The following is a 21,572-nucleotide window of genomic DNA, read 5'->3' as shown; positions in this document are numbered from 1 at the left end:
ATCGTGTAGAGTCCCCGCGAGCACGCAGAAGTGCCGGAACACGTGACATGGACTCGACCAATGTATGAATTAGAGTGACACCATTAATCCTGCAAGGCTGTCCATAAATCCGTAAGAGTACGAGGGGTAGAGATCTCTTCTGAACAGAACGTTGCAAGGCATCACACATATGCTTAATAATGTTCATGTCTGCGGAATTTATTGGCCAGCAGAAGTGTTTAAACAAAGAAGAGTGTTCCTAGAGCCACTGTGTAGCACTTCTGGACGTGTGGGGTGTCCCATTGTCCTGCTGGAATTGTCCAAGTCCATCGGAATGCACAATGGTCATGAATGTATGCACGTGATCAGACACGATGCTTAAGGACGTATCACCTTGAACCGCCATGGTAAATTGTTAAAAACTTAGTCAGCCGGTGTCGGAATTTTGCAATGAGAGTTAGTATGAATGTCGCCTAATACATATTTCTCCTGCCTCGGGCATGGATGTGTGTGATGTCCTTTAGTTAGTTAGGTTTAAGTAATTCTAAGTTCTAGGGGACTAATGACCTCAGATGTTAAGTCCCATAGTGCTCAGAGCCATTTGAACCATTTTTAATGTATATTTGGCGTGAGGTGCTATTGCAACAGAGGCAAAGGTTAAATGTGGAAACCAAGCCACTTAATGTTAAAAGTAACATTACTAAGGAATACACCCGACTGACTACACTAAATAAGAGGGCACGTACATTCGAGCGTGAGTGGTTCCAAATATCAATTAATACTGTAAGGGAAATGGGTCACACGTATAGTTCCGTCGGTACACACTCAGTTGTATGCGAACGTACGATCAGGATAGAGACACGCGTAAAAAGAACTGTGGTTAAACGCATTTATCATCTGAGAAAGAAAATAATCGGGCTTCGTAATTAAATGGAAAGAGAAATTGCAGGTTGCGAATGTAGCGGCAAACATGAACTAAATACTGAAACTGACATTGGTGGCCACGAAGGGAAAGAGATGAACACAATCACGTACCCCTTTTGTTGAGCAGAGCCGTCGTGAAGATCGTCGCCTCCGTCTATACTCCCCATACAGAATTAAAACGATAGTAATCTTCCAGAATTACAGGAACTTGGATCCATGGTATTATTAATGAGAAAATTGTATAGTTTCAGAAGTTGCTTTCTTTATTTAGCACAATTTCATGTGAAATTATAGAGCACTTGGTTTATACGTCTTATCACCAGGACATGAGAACAATGAAAACGAGTACTAAAATTAATAAACGAAGAGCGTAAATCTTCATTCGTCCGTCAGTGTTAAAGGCTTTTTAAATGAATCATTGGTATGAGAGTCGAATAATTACCTATACATTTATCTTTACAACCGTGAGAGTCGTATCTAGACGCATCAGAGATCCCAGCTGCACACGACCTACACCATTTACAGAGTCTCCACCAGCTCGAACAGTACCCATCTGACACGCAGGGTCCATGGATTCATAAGGTATTCTCCATACCCGTATACATACATCCGCTCGATACAAGTTGAAACGAGACCGGTCCGACCAGGTACCATGCTTCCAGTCATCAACAGTCCAATGTCGGTGTTGACGGGCCCAGACGAGGCGTAAAGCTTTGTGCCGTGCAGTCATCAAGGGTATACGAGTGGGCCTTGAGCTCCGAAAGCCCATATCGATGGTGTTCCGTTGACTGGTTCGCACGCTGACACTTGGTGAAGGCCCCGAACTGAAATCTGCAGCAGTTTGCGGAAGCGTTGCACTTCTGTGACGTTCAAAAATGGTTCAAATGCCTCTGAGCACTATGGGACTTAACATCTGAGGTCATCAGTCTCCTAGAACTTAGAACTACATAAACCTAACTAACCTAAGTATATCACACACATCCATGCCCGAGGCAGGATTCGAACTGCGACCGTAGCAATCACGCGGTTCCGGACGGAAGCGCCTAGAACCGCTCGGCCACCGCGGCCTGTTTCTGTGACGTTAAACGAGTCTCTTCAGTCATCGTTGGTCGTATTCTTGCAGGATCTTTTTCCGGCCGCAGCGATGTCGGAGATTTGATGTTTTACCGGATTCCTGATATTTACGGAACACCCGTGAAGTGGTCGTACGGGAAAATCACCTCTTCGTCGCATCTCGGAGATGCTGTGTCCCATCCTCGTGCTCCGACTACAATACCACGTTCAACCTCACTGAAATCTTGATAACCTGCCACTGTAGCAGTAGTAACCGATCTAACAACTGCACCAGACACTTGCTGCCTTATACAGGCGATGCTGACCGCAGCGCTGTATTCTGCCTGTTTACATATCACTGTATTTGCTTGCGCAAGCCTATACTATTTTCTTTGGCGCTTCAGTGTATATTTGCGTATATCCCATTATTTCTTGTGTATGGTTTTCCCTTACGGATCTGACACTGTTTGCAAGTCCCTCAACCACTGACTATAATAATAGCACGTTCGCCACTAATTCCAGTGCTTTATAATTTATTAAACATGTGAGCCTCCTTATAACTGCGTTACGGGTCTGTACATGAAGATATATCAGTTTAATTGCGTCTTTAATCGGCTCTCATTTAAGCATAGCTGTGCTGTCCCCTCCTGCCCTCAATTGCTTAACTACCGTCACCGTGATAAAGTGGGACGCCAATAGCAATTAAGCCTCAAGTAAGAAGAAAATTAGATGCTTCAGGCAACGCCCAAGGCACCAAGGCCCCGTTTCCTAATTTTCACTGGTTAATTAGCAAACATAGCTCTACTGAGAACATTTATCCAACAGCGGTCGTCTTCCTTGCTACAAGGAAAACAGAACTGATCGAAGTTTTGAAATCTTGGTGTGGTATCGATTTTTCTGGCAAAACGAACTGCGGATCGATATAACAGCCTGTATGTTAGTTACACAGAATGCATATTAGCGGCATCATTTCTCTTGAATCATCTTCAAAGTGACGACCACGGTGAGCAGCTGCATCACATGGTTAGAGCTGATATCTCTCTCTCTTTCTCTCTCTCTCTCCCTCTCTTTATTTCTTTTTTTGGTAAGGCAAGGTACGAGTTATACCACGGAAGAGGCAACACTATCGATCCAGTTATTATAATCTCAGGAGTGGCTGGTGGTCTCTTGTGTGCATTGTGAACTAAAAGTACCGAAATATTTGATCGACCTTCTTCTTGCGGTTGACAGTGAGGTTCACAAAATAGACTGGTACTTCTACTCCATGAAAATGCAATAGGATCACTCCTTCCTGACGGAAAGAAACTCTTGCCATTACTTCCGTACGAATCTATTCCATTATTTTTCACGTCGCTGTGAAATGCTGCTCTGGAAACGCCCTTTCAGTTTAGTTTCAAAGAGAAGAATCGCAGGCAAGTTTCTCAAATACTACAGTCTTTCTACTGTTCATGGAACACAGTGATATTTCCGTATATAGTGAAAATATGAATTAAGTGCCACAGTGGTATTTATGATACATTTCGAGGATAATCTGCATCTCAAAAAATTTATTTTACGTATGTGATGTTTTGTTTATAAGTTAATGACAGTAGTCCTCATACTCACGACTCACTAAAACGTCTTGAAACACGCCGTTAGGGTATCCAAAAGGTATTGGCGCAGCCATTTCTTTCTCATCTAGTAATGTGCTATGGTACTGTAACACTGCGACTTCAGTGCGAAACAGGACTGCAGACCTTACCTGCAAACAAAAAAACAAGTTATTTATGTGATTGTTAAGTGATTCTTCCGTCGCCTCTTGGCAGAAAAGTATCATTATAAGTGAAAAACATAATACTGATTGTGTTCTACAAAGTGAATCCTTTAGAACATACACAATGTTGTGGGTGTGTGTCTTTTTTTTATAATCCCGTAACTGTATTTTAAAAGGTGACAGTTAAAACTTTTCGACTGTTCCTCCTATTTCTCGAGAGAGGAATGACAGTGGTAACAAAGAAACAATGCTATTCCCAATGTTCATTCTTCTAAGTGTGTATGAAGCGCCTTCTGAAGTTAGCATTAGTATTCCTAAATTGTTCATGCGTCTATCACTAGGAAGAAAAACCTGGTGATCTGAAAAGATAGAAGAAAAATATATGAACAGTAGTACAGAACGACAATAAATGGTATAGAAAAGAACGCTATAACAGGGAAGTAAGGAAGAAAGATTTATTCTGTGTCCTCATATCTGACTAACGTGTACACTTATGAAGCCATACCAACCACGAAAATGAAAACAAAATTAACTACAACACTAGGTATGAGATTTGCTGGTATCATAGTAGCAATTACATATTCAGAAAATGAAAATGACAAACTGTTGCAGTTGTATATAGGCACTAATAAGGAGAAAACCGAAAACAAAAGTAATGGGTATTAGGAAGACTGTTAAGAACGTCAGCATGAAGATATAGATGGAATTGTAACTAATGTAGTTAAGTGTGTCTGCTATTTCGTCAGTTTAATTACAAAAGCTTCCTGTCAAGAACCATTGATTTTGCTAGGGTGCGGAGACCTCCGTTCCTCTACGATGGAGATAACCAAACAGTAGGTGCTATCAATTCGAAGGGATGTATCTAGAAAGCCGTAACTAATATCAGGTCCCTGAAAAGGTACAGGAAAGTTTTTTGTAGGTTCAATGGCAGCAATCTGGATGATTAACTGAGCTGATTTTCTAATATTTGTCATCATATACTTCCTACATTAGCACTGTTGAAAACAGTTGCTCATCGTGGTCATCGGGTAAAAACTACTAAGGTGGATAGCGTCAGAAGCAATAAAAAATTGAAAAACGGTTTAGAAAAGATATCTGTATGGTGCGAAAATTGGCAATTGACGCTAAATAACGAAAAGTGTGAGGTCATCCACATGAGTGCTAAAAGGAATCCGTTAAACTTCGATTACACTATAAATTAGTCAAATCTGAAAGCGTCTAATCCACCTAAATACCTAGGAAGTACAGTTACGAACAACTTAAATTGGAAGGAACACACAGAAAACGTGGGGAAGGCTAACCAAAGACTGCATTTTATTGGCAGGACACTTAAAAAATGTAAGAGATCTTCTAAAGAGACTGCCTACACTATGTTTGTCTGTCCTCTTTCAGAATACAGCTGCGCGGTGTGGGATCCATACCACATAGGACTGACGGAGTACATCGAAAAAATTCAAAGAAGGGCAGCACGTTATGTATTATCGTGAAATAGGGGAGAGAGTGTCACTGAAATGATACAGGATTTGGGATGGACATCATTAAAGCAAAGACTTCTTCGTTGCGGAGGAATCTTCTCACGAAATTCGAATCACCAACTTTCTCGTCCGCATGCGAAAATATTTTATTGACACCGATCTACACAGGGAGAAACGATCACCATGATAAAATAAGGGAAATCAGAGCTCGTACGGGAAGATACAGGTGTTCGTTCATTCCGCGTGCTATACGAGATTGGAATAATAGAGAACTGTGAAGGTGGTTCTACTAACCCTGTGCTAGGCACTTAAATGTGATTTGCAGAGTATCAGTGTAGTGGTAGAAATCTGCAATTCCACGTGTAGTAGCGGGAAGTGATATATCCCTTAACTGTGTTGATTGGTTACAGAACTTGAAACCTACACCTGCATACATACTCTGCAAAGGTCCGTACGGTGCTTGGCGGAGGGTACGTTGTAGCAGTCATTTCCTTTCCTGTTCCACTCGCAAATAGACTGCCTATATGCCTCCGTGTGATTCGTAACATCTCGTGTCTCATATTCGTGGTCCTTAACGCAAAATGTACCTTGACGGCAGTAAAATCGCTCTGCAGCCAACTCAAATCGAGAATCAGTGAAAGTCGGCGGCAGGAGGGATTTCTAGTCAGGTGAGTGATGAAACATTCGTTCGTCTGTTCTGTGTTCCCTGGGAGGTACGAGACACAGACAGCTTTACACAGAGCGCCCAGCTACCTGCAACTCAGGCAACACTAGATAAAGGCTAGAGTCCAGAAAGGGCGCCAACCGACAAATATTTTCTACGCTTCCGTCGTAACTCGGTCAAATAGTTCTGGAGTGGGCATACAGACGCCAAATGCGGGTATAAGCGGATACACGACTCCACCCATCAATTAGTATCAAGTTGTTACATGGAGTGTCAACAATACCTCAAGACTATATCGGGATCGTGTTTACGGTCGCAACCCAGAAGAGTTAAACCGCGAACACTGCAAGTAAATAATAGTTGTCAACATGAAATGTAGGAAGAGAAATGGAAAGGATGGGCAGGAAATCGCAACGGCTAGCTGCTCAGGGCATTGTGGTAATGCAATCGCGGAAGTTGAAAATTTATGGCGAACTGGAACTCGAAAACGGATGTACCGCTTCTCATGAGCGGTTGCCATAACCAGCTCACACTTCCAGCCTATCACTCGGTGCAATGCAGCATCCATCGCCTATTACACTCACTACTCGAAATACCGATTCCCACAGGAGTGCGGAAAATATTCGTGCTTTCGCACTGAAACAAAGGTCGAGGAGCCGTCCTTCTCATTTTCAAAAAATGGTTCAAATGGCTGTGAGCACTATGGGACTCAACTGCTGAGGTCATTAGTCCCCTAGAACTTAGAACTAGTTAAACCTAACTAACCTAATGACATCACAAACATCCATGCCCAGACTGCAGCGCCTTTAACCGCACGGCCACTTCGGCCGGCTCTCTTTTTCAGAAATGTGTGTGTATTGGAGTGACGTCTGTTCTGCCGGACATGACACAGCACTCATACACATAAATAATAGAAAGGGCCTTCAATAAGTAATGCAATACTTTTTTTCGAAGCAGTTTGTTTTTATTCAGGAATCCATTAGAACCTATTATTCCCCGCCCTTTTTCTGTATCGATCGCCAAAGAGGTTGAATGCCTGCAACAGGAGGTGGATCTCCTTAGCCTATGCAGGGCTTCATACCTACGGATTCATTGCACTAGAACTGTTGCATTACCCTCTTGCGTGTCACCAGACTACTCTCTCTGGTTGCGTCTGGGATTTGTCTCACCACTGCTCTTCATCTTATTGTCATCATGGTGGCGACTACTTTGCGTAGCGCCTCGTTGTCGTAAGGTTGTTTGTCCTTGTCCTGGTCTGTTGTCTTTCCCATAGCCTGTCTGTCGCCTTTCGTTCTAAGTACCGTTCCTGCACTCATCGACATGCCGATATCCGTTTACCGCCATTATACCGCTTTTGGCTACAAAACCCTATTTTTCAACATCATCTCCGTTCAATGTGACAGCTTTACACCACCTCATTGCGACGGCCTGTCTTCCCACATAGTAGCATTCAACGTCTTCCTACCTTCTTCTTGCCAGTGTTTTCCATACATTCCTTTCCTCGCCGATTCAGCGTAGAACCTCGTCATTCCTTACCTTATCAGTCCACCTAATTTTCAACATTCTTCTGTAACACACATCTCAGTTGCTCCGAGTCCCTTCATTTCTGCAGAAAGCAAAGGAAAGGAATGTATGGAATATACGAACCAGAAGGGACAGGTTGGTAGAACATTTTCTAAGGCATCAGGGAATAACTTCTATGGTATCAGAGGGAGCTGTTGAGGCTATAAACTGTAGAGGGAGACAGTGATTGGGATATATCCAGCAAATAATTGAAGATCTAGGTTGCAAGAGCTGCTCTGAGATGAAAAGGTTGTCGCAAGTGAGGTACTGGTGGCGGGAAAAATTGCTAAGCAGAGGAAAGCCCACTAGAGCTGATGCCAAACCAGTGCTGTTCTACACAGAGTATGCGAAAGAAGTTATTCCTCTTAGAGCAGCGGTGTATCACATGTAGCTAGAGAGGTGAGCCGTCGAACAGATACACGAAACTATGGGCGTATTTCTCTGACGCCGGTTTGTTGTAGAGTAGTGGTAAATGTTTATGCTCTTGCGTTATGACATTTCTGCAGAAAGTTCTCCCATGTGTAGGAATCAACATGAATTCCGAAAACAACGACCACGTGAAACCCAGGTCACTGTCATCGTCCACGAGAACCAGAAAGTGGTAGATACTGGCGCACTAGCTGGGTTCGTCTACGTTGACTATCTGAAGGCCTTCGACACAGTTCCGCACTGCCACTGTAAATATTTTTTCTTGTTTTTTGATACAAAGGTACTTATTTTTCTCCGTTAGCTTTTATTTCTCAATAATTAGGACAAAGATGCTTAATCCCCAGTAACCTTTTAATATTCAATAATTAGGACAATGATACTTAATTCTCAATAACTTTCTATAAGGGCATCCCCCATGAACCATGCATGGACCTTGCCGTTGGTGGGGAGGCTTGCGTGCCTCAGCGATACAGATAGCCGTACCGTAGGTGCAACCACAACGGAGGGGTATCTGTTGAGAGACCAGACAAACGTATGATTCCTGAAGAGGGGCAGCAGCCTTTTCAGTAGTTGCAGGGGCAACAGTCTGGATGATTGACTGATCTGGCCTTGTAACACTAACCAAAACGGCCTTGCTGTGCTGGTACTGCGAACGGCTGAAAGCAATGGGAAACAACGGCCGTAATTTTTCCCGAGGGCATGCAGCTTTACTGTATGGATAAATGATGATGGCGTCTTCTTAGGTAAAATATTCCGGAGGTAAAATAGTCCCTCATTCGGAACTCCGGGCAGGGACTACTCAGGAGGACGTCGTTATCAGGAGAAAGAAAACTGGCGTTCTACGGATCGGAGCGTGGAATGTCAGGTCCCTTAATCGGACAGGCAGGTTAGAAAATTTAAAAAGGGAAATGGATAGGTTAGAGTTGGATATAGTGGGAATTAGTGAGGTTCGGTGGCAGGAGGAACAATACTTTTGGTCAGGTGAATACAGGGTTATAAATACAAAATCAAATAGGGGTAATGCAGGAGTAGGTTTAATAATGAATAAAACAATAGGAATGCGGGTAAGCTACTACAAACAGCACAGCGAACGCATTGTTGTGAACAAGATAGACACGAAGCCCACCCCTACGACGGTAGTACAAGTTTATATGCCAACTAGCTCTGCAGATGACGAAGAAATTGAAGAAATGTATGATGAAATGAAAGAAATTATTCAGATAGTGAAGGGAGACGAAAATTTAATAGTCATAGGTGACTGGAATTCGGTAGTAGGAAAAGGAAGAGAAGGAAACGTAGTAGGTGAATATGGATTGGGGCTAAGAAATGAAAGAGGAAGCCACCTGGTGGAATTTTGCACACAGCACAACTTAATCATAGCTAACACTTGGTTCAAGAATCATAAAAGAAGGTTGTATACATGGAAGAAGCCTGGAGATACTGACAGGTTTCAGATAGATTATATAATGGTAAGCCAGAGATTTAGGAACCAGCTTTTAAATTGTAAGACATTTCCATGGGCAGATGTGGACTCTGACCACAATCTATTGGTTATGAACTGTAGGTTAAAACTGAAGAATCTGCAAAATGGTGGGAATTTAAGGAGATGAGACCTGAATAAACTGACTAAACCGGAGGTCGTACAGAGTTTCAGGGAGAGCATTAGGGGACCATTGACAAGAATGGGGGAAAGAAATACAGTAGAAGAAGAATGGGTAGCTTTGAGGGAGGAAGTAGTGAAGGCAGCAGAGGATCAAGTGAGTAAAAAGACGAGCGCTAATAGAAATCCTTGGGTGACAGAAGAAATATTGAATTTAATTGACGAAAGGAGAACATATAAAAATGCAGTAAATGAAGCAGGCAAAAAGGAATACAAACGTCTCTAAAATGAGATCGACAGGAAGTGCAAAATGGCTAAGCAGGCATGGGTAGAGGACAAATGTAAGGATGTAGAGGCTTATCTCACTAGAGGTAAGATAGATACTGCCTACAGGAAAATTAAAGAGACCTTTGGAGAAAAGAGAACGTATGAATATCAAGAGCTCAGATGGAAACCCAGTTCTAAGCAAGGAAGGGAAAGTAGAAAGGTGGAAGGAGTATATAGAGGGTCTATACAAGGGCAATGTACTTGAGGACAATATTATGGAAGTGGAAGAGAATGTAGGTGAAGATGAAATGGGAGATATGATACTGCGTGAAGAGTTTGACAGAGCACTGAAAGACCTGAGTCGAAACAAGGCCCCGGGAGTAGACAACATTCCATTAGAACTACTGACAACCTTGGGAGACCCAGTCCTGACAAAACTCTACCATCTGGTGAGCAAAATGTATGAGACAGGCGAAATACCCTCAGACTTCAAGAGGAATATAATAATTCCAATACCAAAGAAAGCAGGTGTTGACAGATGTGAAAATTACCGAACTATCACTTTAATAAGTCACGGCTGCAAAATACTAATGCGAATTCTTTACAGACGAATGGAAAAACTGGTGGAAGCTGACCTTGGGGAGGATCAGTTTGGATTCCGTAGAAATATGGGAACACGTGAGGCAGTTCTGACCCTACGACTTATTTTAGAAGCTAGATTAAGAAAAGGTAAACCTACGTTTCTAGCATTTGTAGACTTAGAGAAAGGTTTTGACAGTGTTGACTGGAACACTCTCTTTCAAATTCTGAAGGTGGCAGGGGTAAAATACAGGGAGCGAAAGGCTATTTAGAATTTGTACGGAAACCAGATGGCAGTTATAAGAGTCGAAAGACACGAAAGGCAAGCAGTGGTTGGGAAGGGAGTGAGACAGGGTTGTAGCCTCTCCCCGATGTTGTTCAATCTGTATATTGAGCAAGCAGTAAAGGAAACAGAACAAAACTTCGGAGAAGGTATTAAAATCCATGGAGAAGAAATAAAAACTTTAAGGTTCGACGATGACATTGTAATTCTGTCGGAGACAGCAAAGGACTCGGAAGAGCAGTTGAACGGAATGGACAGTGTCTTGAAAGGATGGTATAAGGTGAACATCAACAAAAGCAAAACGAGGATAATGGAATGTAGTCGAATTAAGTCGGGCGATGCTGAGGGAATTAGATTAGGGAATGAGACACTTAAAGTAGTAAAGGAGTTTTGGTATTTGGGGAGCAAAATAACTGATGATGGTCGAATAGAGATGATATAAAATGTAGATTGGCAATGGCAAGGAAAGCGTTTCTGAAGAAGAGAAATTTGTTAACATCGAGTACAGACTTAAGTGTCAGGAAGTCGTTTCTGAAAGTATTTGTATGGAGTGTAGCCATGTATAGAAGTGAAATATGGTCGATAAATAGTTTGGACAAGAAGAGAACAGAAGTTTTCGAAATGTAGTGTTACAGAAGAATGCTGAAAATTAGATGGGTAGATCACATAACTAATGAGGAGGTACTGAATAGAATTTGGGAGAAGAGGATTTTGTGGCACAACTTGACTAGAAGAAGGGAGCGGTTGGTAGGACACGTTCTGAGGCATCAAGGGATCGCAAATTTAGTATTGGAGGGCAGCGTGTAGCGTAAAAATCGTAGAGGGAGACCAAGAGATAAAGACACTAAGCAGATTCAGAGGGATGTAGGCTGCAGTAGGTACTGGGAGATGAAGAAGCTTGCACAGGATAGAGTAGCGTATAGAGCTGCATCAAACCAGTCTCAGGACTGAAGACCACAACAACAACAACAAGGGCATCCTGTCGCAATATCTCCTTAAGACAATTTCTGGGAACGCTAATCTGTTACCCTGACGTGTGGGATGGCAGAAAAAATGATAATAAATTGTGTAAGTACTGAGTGATCGCCGTGAAATAAGAGTTAGTAAAGAACAGAACTGTTGGAGGCAACACATTCAATTACAGAAAATACTGCCTCTTACCTGTCGTGGTGTTTATAAGCAAACGTTTCATGACTTGCAAGATAAATCGTTACAGGGAAGCTCTAAAATATTTGAGTTGTAAATCTGTATCTATCTACGTCTCACGGAGAAGCGGTTCTGTCTCACTGTACTGTGGCAGCAGCCTCAGTCTGCAGAAGCGCCGGCTTGTTTTCACAAACGGTCACTCCAGGAAATTCTTTCCCTTACGGAGTCCTCCTCCCAGCACCGCAGGGCGCCAGAGACAACCCTGCCAGTCCTTGATTATTGTGCAACCACCGCTCCTCGCCAGCCCTTTTCCGAAGAAGTGCAACGGGGTGTCTGGCCATTCCGGCGTTCGGGCCATTGGCCGTGTCGGTCAGTTTGTTTCCAAAGCCTTTTCCTACTTGTCACTATCATGCAAATCCAATTTTATATTACTGCAAGTAACGGTCAATTGTACAGCGAATAGCTAAGCTGGACGAGCAAAGTCTCTCCGTCTTCAGGTCACAAGTAGCCCTTAGCGACCATTCGACTGCCGTGGCATTCTTAGCCAAGGATGCGGATAGGAGGAGCGAGTGGTCAGCACGCCGCTCTCCCTGTCGTTATGGTGGTTTTCTTTGACCGGAGCCGCTACTATTCAGTCGAGTAGCTCCTCAGTTGGCATCACGAGGCTGAGTGCTCCGCGAAAAATGGCAACAGTGCACGGCAGCCCGGATGGTCACCCATCCGAGTGCCAGCCACGCCCGACAGCGATTAACTTCGGTGATGTCCCGGGAACCGGTGTATCCACTGCGGCAAGGTCGTTGTCTAGGGTGGATGAAGTGGTATCTAATTTCAATATGGTGCATTTGCAGATGTTTCTGGCTCATTACGAAAAACGATCCTGTAACACTCTCTAGTGAAATAAAAGTGCACAGAATACCAGATCAGCCTTGATATTGGATTTCTAGAAAACAGAACACAGCATGATATTCACAATGTTGAGAAATTTTCAGACGTAAATGTAGCTTTTGTTGAACCCAAAAGGAGCGTTACACGACCAATGCTTTTCACAATATAATATAAATAACCTTGTAAATAACACCACTGGAAACATTAGGCATTTTGCGGACATTGCTGTTGCTTACAGAGAAGTTGCAACGCATGAAAATGTACCGAAATGTAGCAAGATTTGTAGAAGATGCAGGAATCTTATAGAAAGTCGACGCTTGCTGCAGGGATTCGTAGCTGACCCACAACATAAACAAATGTAACGTATTGCGCATTAGTTTTATTGTATGATTAGATTATTGCTGAACAGTCAATGCTAATATTCACATCCGAAAAATATGTGGAGTATGTGTACACAGCGATTTAAAGTGGGACGACCGCATAAAAGTAATCGTAGATAAGGCAGATGCCAGACAAATATTCATTGGTAGAATCATCAGAAAGCAAAAAGTGTAGTCCACCCACAAAAGAGGTAGTTTCCAAAACCTTTGTCCGATCAATATTACAACATTGCAAGTCAGCCTGGTATTAATCCTAGATAGGATTGGTAAACGAGGTAGAGAAAATACAAAAAGAGCAGCCCTTTTCTTTACGGATTTGCTTAGTAAGGACGAAAGCGTCACGCAGATCCTCAACCAACTCCATTGGCAGACGCTGCCTAGAGACGTTCTGCATTACGGTGAAATTTACTGTTAAAATTCCGAAAGAGTAGGTTTCAAGAAGAATCAACCAATGTATTGCTTCTTCCTATGTATATGGAGGCTTACCAACAATCTTTCTTTCCGTGGACCATTCGGTACTGGAGCAGCAAAAGGGGAAGTGACAATAGCATACAAACTACTCTCCACCACACAGTAAGATGGCATGCGTACTATAGCTGAATAGAAATAGACATACGCTGAAGAGTAGAGAAGGGAGACTGAATTCTTGTCTTATGTCGCTTTTAACAGGAGTAATTTTCTTCTGTTGCAATGCAGCGTTTCTGAAGAAGAGAAATTTGTTAACATCCAGTATTGATTTAAGTGTCAGGAAGTCATTTCTGAAAGTATTCGTATGGAGTGTAGCCATGTATGGAAGTGAAACATGGACGATAAATAGTTTGGACAAGAAGAGAATAGAAGCTTTCGAAATGTGGTGCTACAGAAGAATGCTGAAGATTAGATGGGTAGATCACATAACTAATGAGGAAGTAGTGAATAGGATTGGGGAGAAGAGAAGTTTGTGGCACAACTTGACCAGAAGAAGGGATCGGTTGGTAGGACATGTTTTGAGGCATCAAGGGATCACCAATTTAGTATTGGAGGGCAGCGTGGAGGGTAAAAATCGTAGAGGGAGACAAAGAAATGAATACACTAAGCAGATTCAGAAGGATGTAGGTTGCAGTAGGTACTGGGAGATGAAAAAGCTTGCACAGGATAGAGTAGCATGGAGAGCTGCATCAAACCAGTCTCAGGACTGAAGACCACAACAACAACAATTTTCTTTACCTGTGCCATTCTTATCGTTCCGCTTTGTTCTTGTACGTATTGTGTATTACAAGTTTTTCGTACTTCATAGGCCTTTACCTTACTGTTTGAGGATTTCTAACACCTTACACCGCTTCACACTGGCTAACTCATTTTCTATGTCGACCGATCCTATGGATGCCTCCTGAATTTTCTAAACTGTTGCTTCCATTGTCAATGGACATAATTGTCCCTCTTTCAGACGTAAAGCTATAAACAGAGAATAAGAAGAGACAGACGACGTTATTAAACTACGACTGTCGGATAAGGAACAAGTATACATTTTAATACCAGTATTTTGGGATACGAGACATATCAGCCCTACACAGGACTGAAATGTTTTCGAAATAGATTCTCGAACAGTCCTTTGCAGTTCTGTTGCCTACAAGAAATCGTATTTTTACACGTTTTCCATAAGCAGTGACAAAATGATTGTTTGTATAAAATTGCTGACTTTGAAAAGTTTACAGTTTGTTTCAGAGAGATCCAGTGGAATTAGTTGGTATCTCCGATACGTCATATTTGTATTTTGTACGTCAGCAGCTAAGCAGCTATTTATTTGCACAGACAAATGACTTCTTCCGTCACACTACAAAACAAATAACTATTTTCCCATTGTTATGTTTATACTGTATTCCTTGTACTGTCAATAAATATTAGCAGTGTTGCAATACACATAGCACCAGGAGGAAGTGCTAGACAAAGACCCAAATAGCGTGCTTATAAATATTTTTTCTCTCGCTTTGATAAGAGGAACTTGTAAACCGAATGCAGCCAACTATTAGGAACGATTGTACTGACAGCTATTATTGAAGAGGGTATCAGGTAGGGGTACGTCAGAATAGTCTTGACTCTCACTGATTTCAAGTCTTCGTCAAGTGTATCTCAGAATGTATGGTTAAGTGCCCAGAGGCAAGTTATATCGAAGATGCCTCATTATTAGTTCAGTGTATATACTAACAGAAGGCTCCAACCTCAAATCAAAATACGGTGTCTATATCACGTACTTTGTTTCACATTCCAGTAATCTTTTACATGAAGAACCAATGTGATGCAAATGTTTGAGATTTATGTTGGCGAAGAGGAATATTGTATATAAAATTTAAGACAAAATTCTTTAGCAAGTTCCCCGTTCGAAGTATAATGTGATAACTATCCCTAAGGTTGGTCATTTTATTTCTACTTTGCGAATCGCTCCTTGCACTTCGTCTAGAGCGAAAGTACACGAAATTGAGCGAGGAAGATGTATTTTTGTACTATTATATATCATTCGAATTTTATGAGTTTACGCTGATCTACGTTAATGAATCAATATTATTCAATTAAAAATAATTTTCTAAATACTCTACCCTGTTGTTAAACAAATACTAATTATTTACATAAGGATGCAGACGCAATATGAATGATTTAATAGCGAAAGTCAAGATGAAAGAAGCAACTCTATGTCATCGAAACAGTTCAGCTTCCCGCTCCGAATTCGTGCGTCGTCGCGGAGGAAAGCAGAAATGAGGCTGAGGGCATCTAGCGGCCAGTTGGTACATTGGTAGTTCGCCGCATTTTCGCCAGAGATCTCTGCTTCTGCCTTTACGTGTAGTGCCGCGCGCAGCCAACAGATGTCAGACGCTGCCCGCTTAGTAAATCACGCTCCTCGTTCTTCCTCATTTATCGTTAAATTCATCTGAACCCGAAAATTTTGGAAAGTAAATATCAGGATTGAAGCAGTAGATGAAGCAGAAAAAGTTAAATTAATTTATTTAAACTTATGGCGGACGTACTGAAGCCATGCACACTTCACGTTCAGGCAAACTTGTGGGGAGTAGCTACACAACAACAAGTAGTTGTTCAGCAAAATTTTCCTAGAGAAGCAAACCTTTGAGCGACTCGTCAGTCCACCGATAAGCGTGTTTTACAGTCGAACAACAATACTTAGTAAATATTTTCAAGGTGTTGTACTAGATGACGGAAACTACAATTTCATAAGGGGAGGATAGAATGTAGATTAGAATATAACTTGCACTTTTTTGGAGCCAACATGGAATTACCCTGAACTCTCATAGGAAAACTATAGAAACCTCAATAAAGATCTCAGACGGGAGTTAAAATTCGGTTCCTTCCGAGTGTGAGCCAGTCATCTGGACCATAGCGGTGTCTCCTTTTACGAGCGATGATTACGACAAAACTTCTTTCGGCACCGATCGGGAACAATTCTCTAAAAAAAGTCCTACAAAACAGGGTTTTCACATTGATCTGTGAGGAAATATGTTATGTTTATTAGGATATGTCATTTAAAGATTGATAATAAATGTCAAACAACAAACGTAGTGGCAATGTTAGTGTGCATGTCAGATAGAAGGCATCAATCATTTATTTTCAACAAAGGTAGGAGGTATAGCAGCTCAAGTTCAAGCATCGAAAATGTTAGTGTAGCACAACAGACGAAGACGGCAAATTAAGTTTTATTTGTTATATTTTGCTGTGGCGTATTTAGAGTGAATGACCGTATTCGGTAACAATTATTGAACATAGAGGGCGCACAGAAATACCGAAACGAAACATGCACAACACATTAACATTCCTAATACGGTATAGGAAACACGATGGCATTCAAAACAGCCTCCAGTCGTCTCAGAATGGATAAACACAGGTTCTGAGTGGTTTTCCAGGGAATCTTATACCATTCTTCCTGTAAAATTGTGGCACCCTTCAGATAACGATGATACAGCTCAACAGCGATCACACAAACTTCTCTCTAAAGTAGACCACAAAGGTTCAATGAAACTGAGATCTGTTGATTGTGGTGGCCAGGGTAAATGCGACAGTTCGTCCTCGTAATCACAAAATCAGTTTTGGACAACGCGAGCTGTGTGAACAGGGGCATTGAAACATCAAACACTTCGGCTGTTTTGGTTACCGAAGAACACACCTTACGAGCTTCAACAATTTAGCAAATTTCGACTTAGCTTAGCTCTGACACAACGCACTCACAACTACAGAGAACTGTTCCGACCATGACTGACATTTGAAACGTATTGAAGACGACCTGTATTTATGTTCAAGCATGAATTTCTCGCGGTGTTTCCTTTCTTTTGTACCTTAACACTTCTCCCGACTGGTGCGAGTAAGTTGAAAAACAATATGGGATTTGTGCGTCCGACTTAGTGAGAGCACCACAGCACTAGCAACTAATCTGTCTTACATCCACCTTCCGAACGACTCGTCGTCTTATCCATAAACATTTACACGATGTCACTTGTTCCAGAAGTTCGTCAATAATCTTATAATATCGTTTCTTTCTAGTCATTGCACACTAATAAAATTTTAAATAAAGCCAACTTTGAGACATCAATAGAAAATACTGTTAAATTTGTTCCCTTAAAATAATCTGGCGTTGATGCTTCTTTGTACACAACAGCATCTTTAGCAAACAATCGCGGGGTGATGTTGACCTTCACTGAAAAGTCGTTGAAGTGTATTGAGAACGTTAGTGCTCTTATTACACTACTTTGGAGAACACCTGCCATTTTCACACTTCGTATTATCAGTATCAGCCTCATGAACCAAACCTGAATGTGGCAACTAATATTATAAAATCACGTACGCTATATACATCTGAAAGATCCGATACTTAGTTTTGGAGGCATTTCTTTTAATATAGTTAAGCAGTACGTATGTGACAACGTACTGTTGAGCTGTGAAACAAACTGTACATAGAATTTACGTTGATGTCGTTGTAGCCGGCCGTTGTGACCGAGCGGTTCTAGGCGCATCAGTCCGGAACCACGCTGCTGCTACGGTCGCATGTTTGAATCCTGCCTCGGGCATGGATGTGTGTGATATCCTTAGGTTAGTTAGGTTTAATTCGGTCTAAGTCTTAGGGGGCTGATGACCTCAGATGTTAATTCCCATAGTGCTTAGAGCCATTTGAAGCATTTCGATGTCGTTGTGAAATTTTTTGACTGTATTGTTTCTAACAGTCACGACAGAATTAATCTCTAACCATACGTTTTCAAAATACAACGAAAAATCCTGGGAATAATTTTTTGCCTTACTGTATACCCTGTCATGTTTGGTTTTCCACCTACAGTTTTTCTCACGCAGCTAGTAATTGGTTGATGATTGCAAACTTAATGAACAAGTAGTTACAAATTATGCTATGTAGTTGTAAACGAATTACTTTTATTTTAATGACGTAACTACGTATCATAAATGATATACGTCGTGCGTGAACACCGACCAGTTTCATTGAAAACTACATCACAGTACTTATTTATGAAAGATTTTATGTATGCAATAAGGTTTGTATGTGTTAACACTGTTTAAATATTACGGAAGTTGCGAAGTATTTTGGATTACAAAAATCAGCAACGTTCTGAAGGGAAAGTCGGTGTGATAGAACAATGGAAGGTGGTTCTGGGTGGACTGGTAAGCGTGATTCTTGTAGCAGTTCTGTTTAAAATCTCGACAAGAAGCAAGAACGTTTGTTAATCGATAAGCATCTTAAATGAACGGTATAAAACGTTTCAAAAAAATGGATGAAAATAAATATCGTGCTTCGACAAAACACAGTAATTTACGAACGTTGACAAGCGCAGAACTTTCAAGTGTTTAAGCTGATTATTGAAGAACCAATAAAGGAAATAAAAAAGGGAAAGGTTTCGGTGATATTATTCGCTGTAGACGCTGCTGTCCTCTATGGATGTGTGGATCTGCTGCACGAACTGTTGAATGGAATGAACAGTCCATTGGGCAGGATAGAACATGTGATATGATACCGGAGAGTATTTATCATGGTATAGCCCAGTCCATGAAGACCGTAAACAACGACTGGGGGAAAAAATATGATGTAGTCGCAGATTTTTGGACAGTGCTAGGATGGAGTGTCTTGAGCAACATAATAAAAATCCTGACCGGCAGGATGTGAGCGTTGGAGTGGGGTTGCGGGACGGGGAGTTCAAAGGTAACTTTTTTATGTTTTTCTCGAATAACTGGAAAACTGAAGCTTCTAGGGAGAAAAATCAAACTGCATTAAATTGCGTACAAAGAAGGTGCTATTTATTTTTCTCTAGAGCTAGTATTTTCTGGGTTACAAGGGATGGAAAAAAACGCTGTTTATTAAAAATATCATTTGAACGGCATTAAATGAATGTTTATCTGTACGGAACGGAGACCAGGACAATTTACCTGAAGAACCTTTAAAAAGTTACAAGCTCTAGAGATGGACTTCTGGAGAAGATCGGCAAGACGCTCCAGGAAAGAGAAGATAAGGAACACCGAAATAATAAGGAGAATGCCGGCCGCGGTGGTCTCGCGGTTAAGGCGCTCAGTCCGGAACCGCGCGACTGCTACGGTCGCAGGTTCGAATCCTGCCTCGGGCATGGATGTGTGTGATGTCCTTAGGTTAGTTAGGTTTAAGTAGTTCTAAGTTCTAGGGGACTGATGACCACAGATGTTAAGTCCCATAGTCCTCAGAGCCATTTGAACCAATAAGGAGAATGGAAATAAAAGAAAGAATATATGACGTAATGGATAGGAAGAAATTACAATGGTACGGGCATGTTCGACGAATGGAGGAAGCCAGAATACCAAAATTGATACTGGAGTGGGAACCGGAGGAGAGAAGAGGAAGAGGACGACCTATGACTACCTGGTTCCAAAATATACAGCACACAATGAGGAGAATGGGCGCAGAGGAAGAGGACGCACAAGATCGAAACACTTGGAAGAATATTTTGAAAATAGGGTTTAAGAACGTTTATTCTTTGTATAGTAATTTCCGAGTAAATTATTGTGTTGGAAATAAGCCTCTGTATTGCGGAAAAGCTCAAAATAATAATAAAATCTTTAAATGTAGTGGGGTGGAATAACTATTAAAAATCTGTACAAGTCTAAGTGCAATAGAGCCGTATTAAGGGATAAATTGTGTTCCAGGTGTGAAACGGGATGAAGGGGCGATGTGTGGGATAAAAGCACGAGGTAAGATAGGTCGCCGGATTATGTTCACACGTCTCTCTTCTTCTTAGGTCCGCAAACTGACGATCGGACAGGTAATTCTCCACACTGTCTACCACGCTACGTCACAAGAAGCAGCTGTGGGATAAGTTATGCCTGCCCTGTACAGCAAGCCTTATGAATCACTGCCGGCGCGGTGCTCCGGCGTACCCAGGAAGTGTGAAAAGCATATGGCCTGAAACTACTCGAATCTCTGCACACTGTTCTGCGCTGGAAGAGGGGGAAACTCATTCTGTCACCCTGTACGGTAACCCGTGGCAATCTCCCTGGAAAGACAAATGGTTCAAATGGCTCTGAGCACTATGGGACTTAACTTCTGAGGTCATCAGTCCCCTAGAACTTAGAACTACTTAAACCTAACTAACCTAGGGACATCACACACACCCATGCAGGAGGCAGGATTCGAACCTGCGACCGTAGCGGTCGCTCGGTTCCAGACTGTAGCGCCTAGAACCGCTCGGCCACTCGGGCCAGCCCTGGAAAAACAACCTTCCCCACCACCAGCGCTGCTCGGTTTTTATTTTGCAGGCAGAATATACCCTCTCATCATTTCCTGTCCAGTTCTGTTACGTGAGTACTCATAATGACTCCACTGCGCTCAAGTTTATATAGTGGAGAGATTTACAGTTTACTGAGTGAGTAGGCCTACTTTTTTGCAGTTGTTAAATGAGCTATTATGTATTGAGGGCGTATGTTGCAATTGCTACTCTGAGATGAAGAGGTTGGCACAGGAGAGAAATTCGTGGCGGGCTGCATCAAACCAGTCAGAATCCTGATGACTCAAAAAACAAAACAAAAATAAAATAAAAAAATAAAATAAAACGTACTAAATTTAATAGGTGGAGCTGTCAGCTATCTACTGCATTGAAGAGCCTGTCTCAAATGGTAACGACTTGTCAGTATGTATGGGACAATGCCGATTACACAGTCTCCACTATCACTGTTTGTAATGCTTTCCAGGTCATGAGGGGCATCGAATGCAACGCCCCATCCTCAGCTCTCCCAATATCTGAAGAGACCCGGAGGCTTTAAACTACACCCCTCTACAACACAGATAGGTCACCCAGGTATTTTAGAATTTCAGATATTTCAACAATGCTTGCAGTAGATTACTGTTCTAGACGTGAACATGTTAAGTGCCATTGCATCTGACGTATTCACTCCCACCTTGGAAGATAGGTGAATGTAAAAGATTTATCGTACGTGTCAATAACACAGTTAGTGGCGAGGGAGCTGCACTGACATTCTGGTCATTCATTAAATCAGCACGAAGTGACTACAAAACGATTGCTTGGCTTTAAAATACGCTGTCGACTATAGACAGCAGCAACGTCTGACATTTACCAGTGCAACCCTTTT

The sequence above is a fragment of the Schistocerca serialis genome, chromosome 4 (assembly GCF_023864345.2).
Source record: "Schistocerca serialis cubense isolate TAMUIC-IGC-003099 chromosome 4, iqSchSeri2.2, whole genome shotgun sequence".
Taxonomy (NCBI): Eukaryota; Metazoa; Arthropoda; class Insecta; order Orthoptera; family Acrididae; genus Schistocerca; species Schistocerca serialis.
This window is presented reverse-complemented; position numbering follows the sequence as displayed.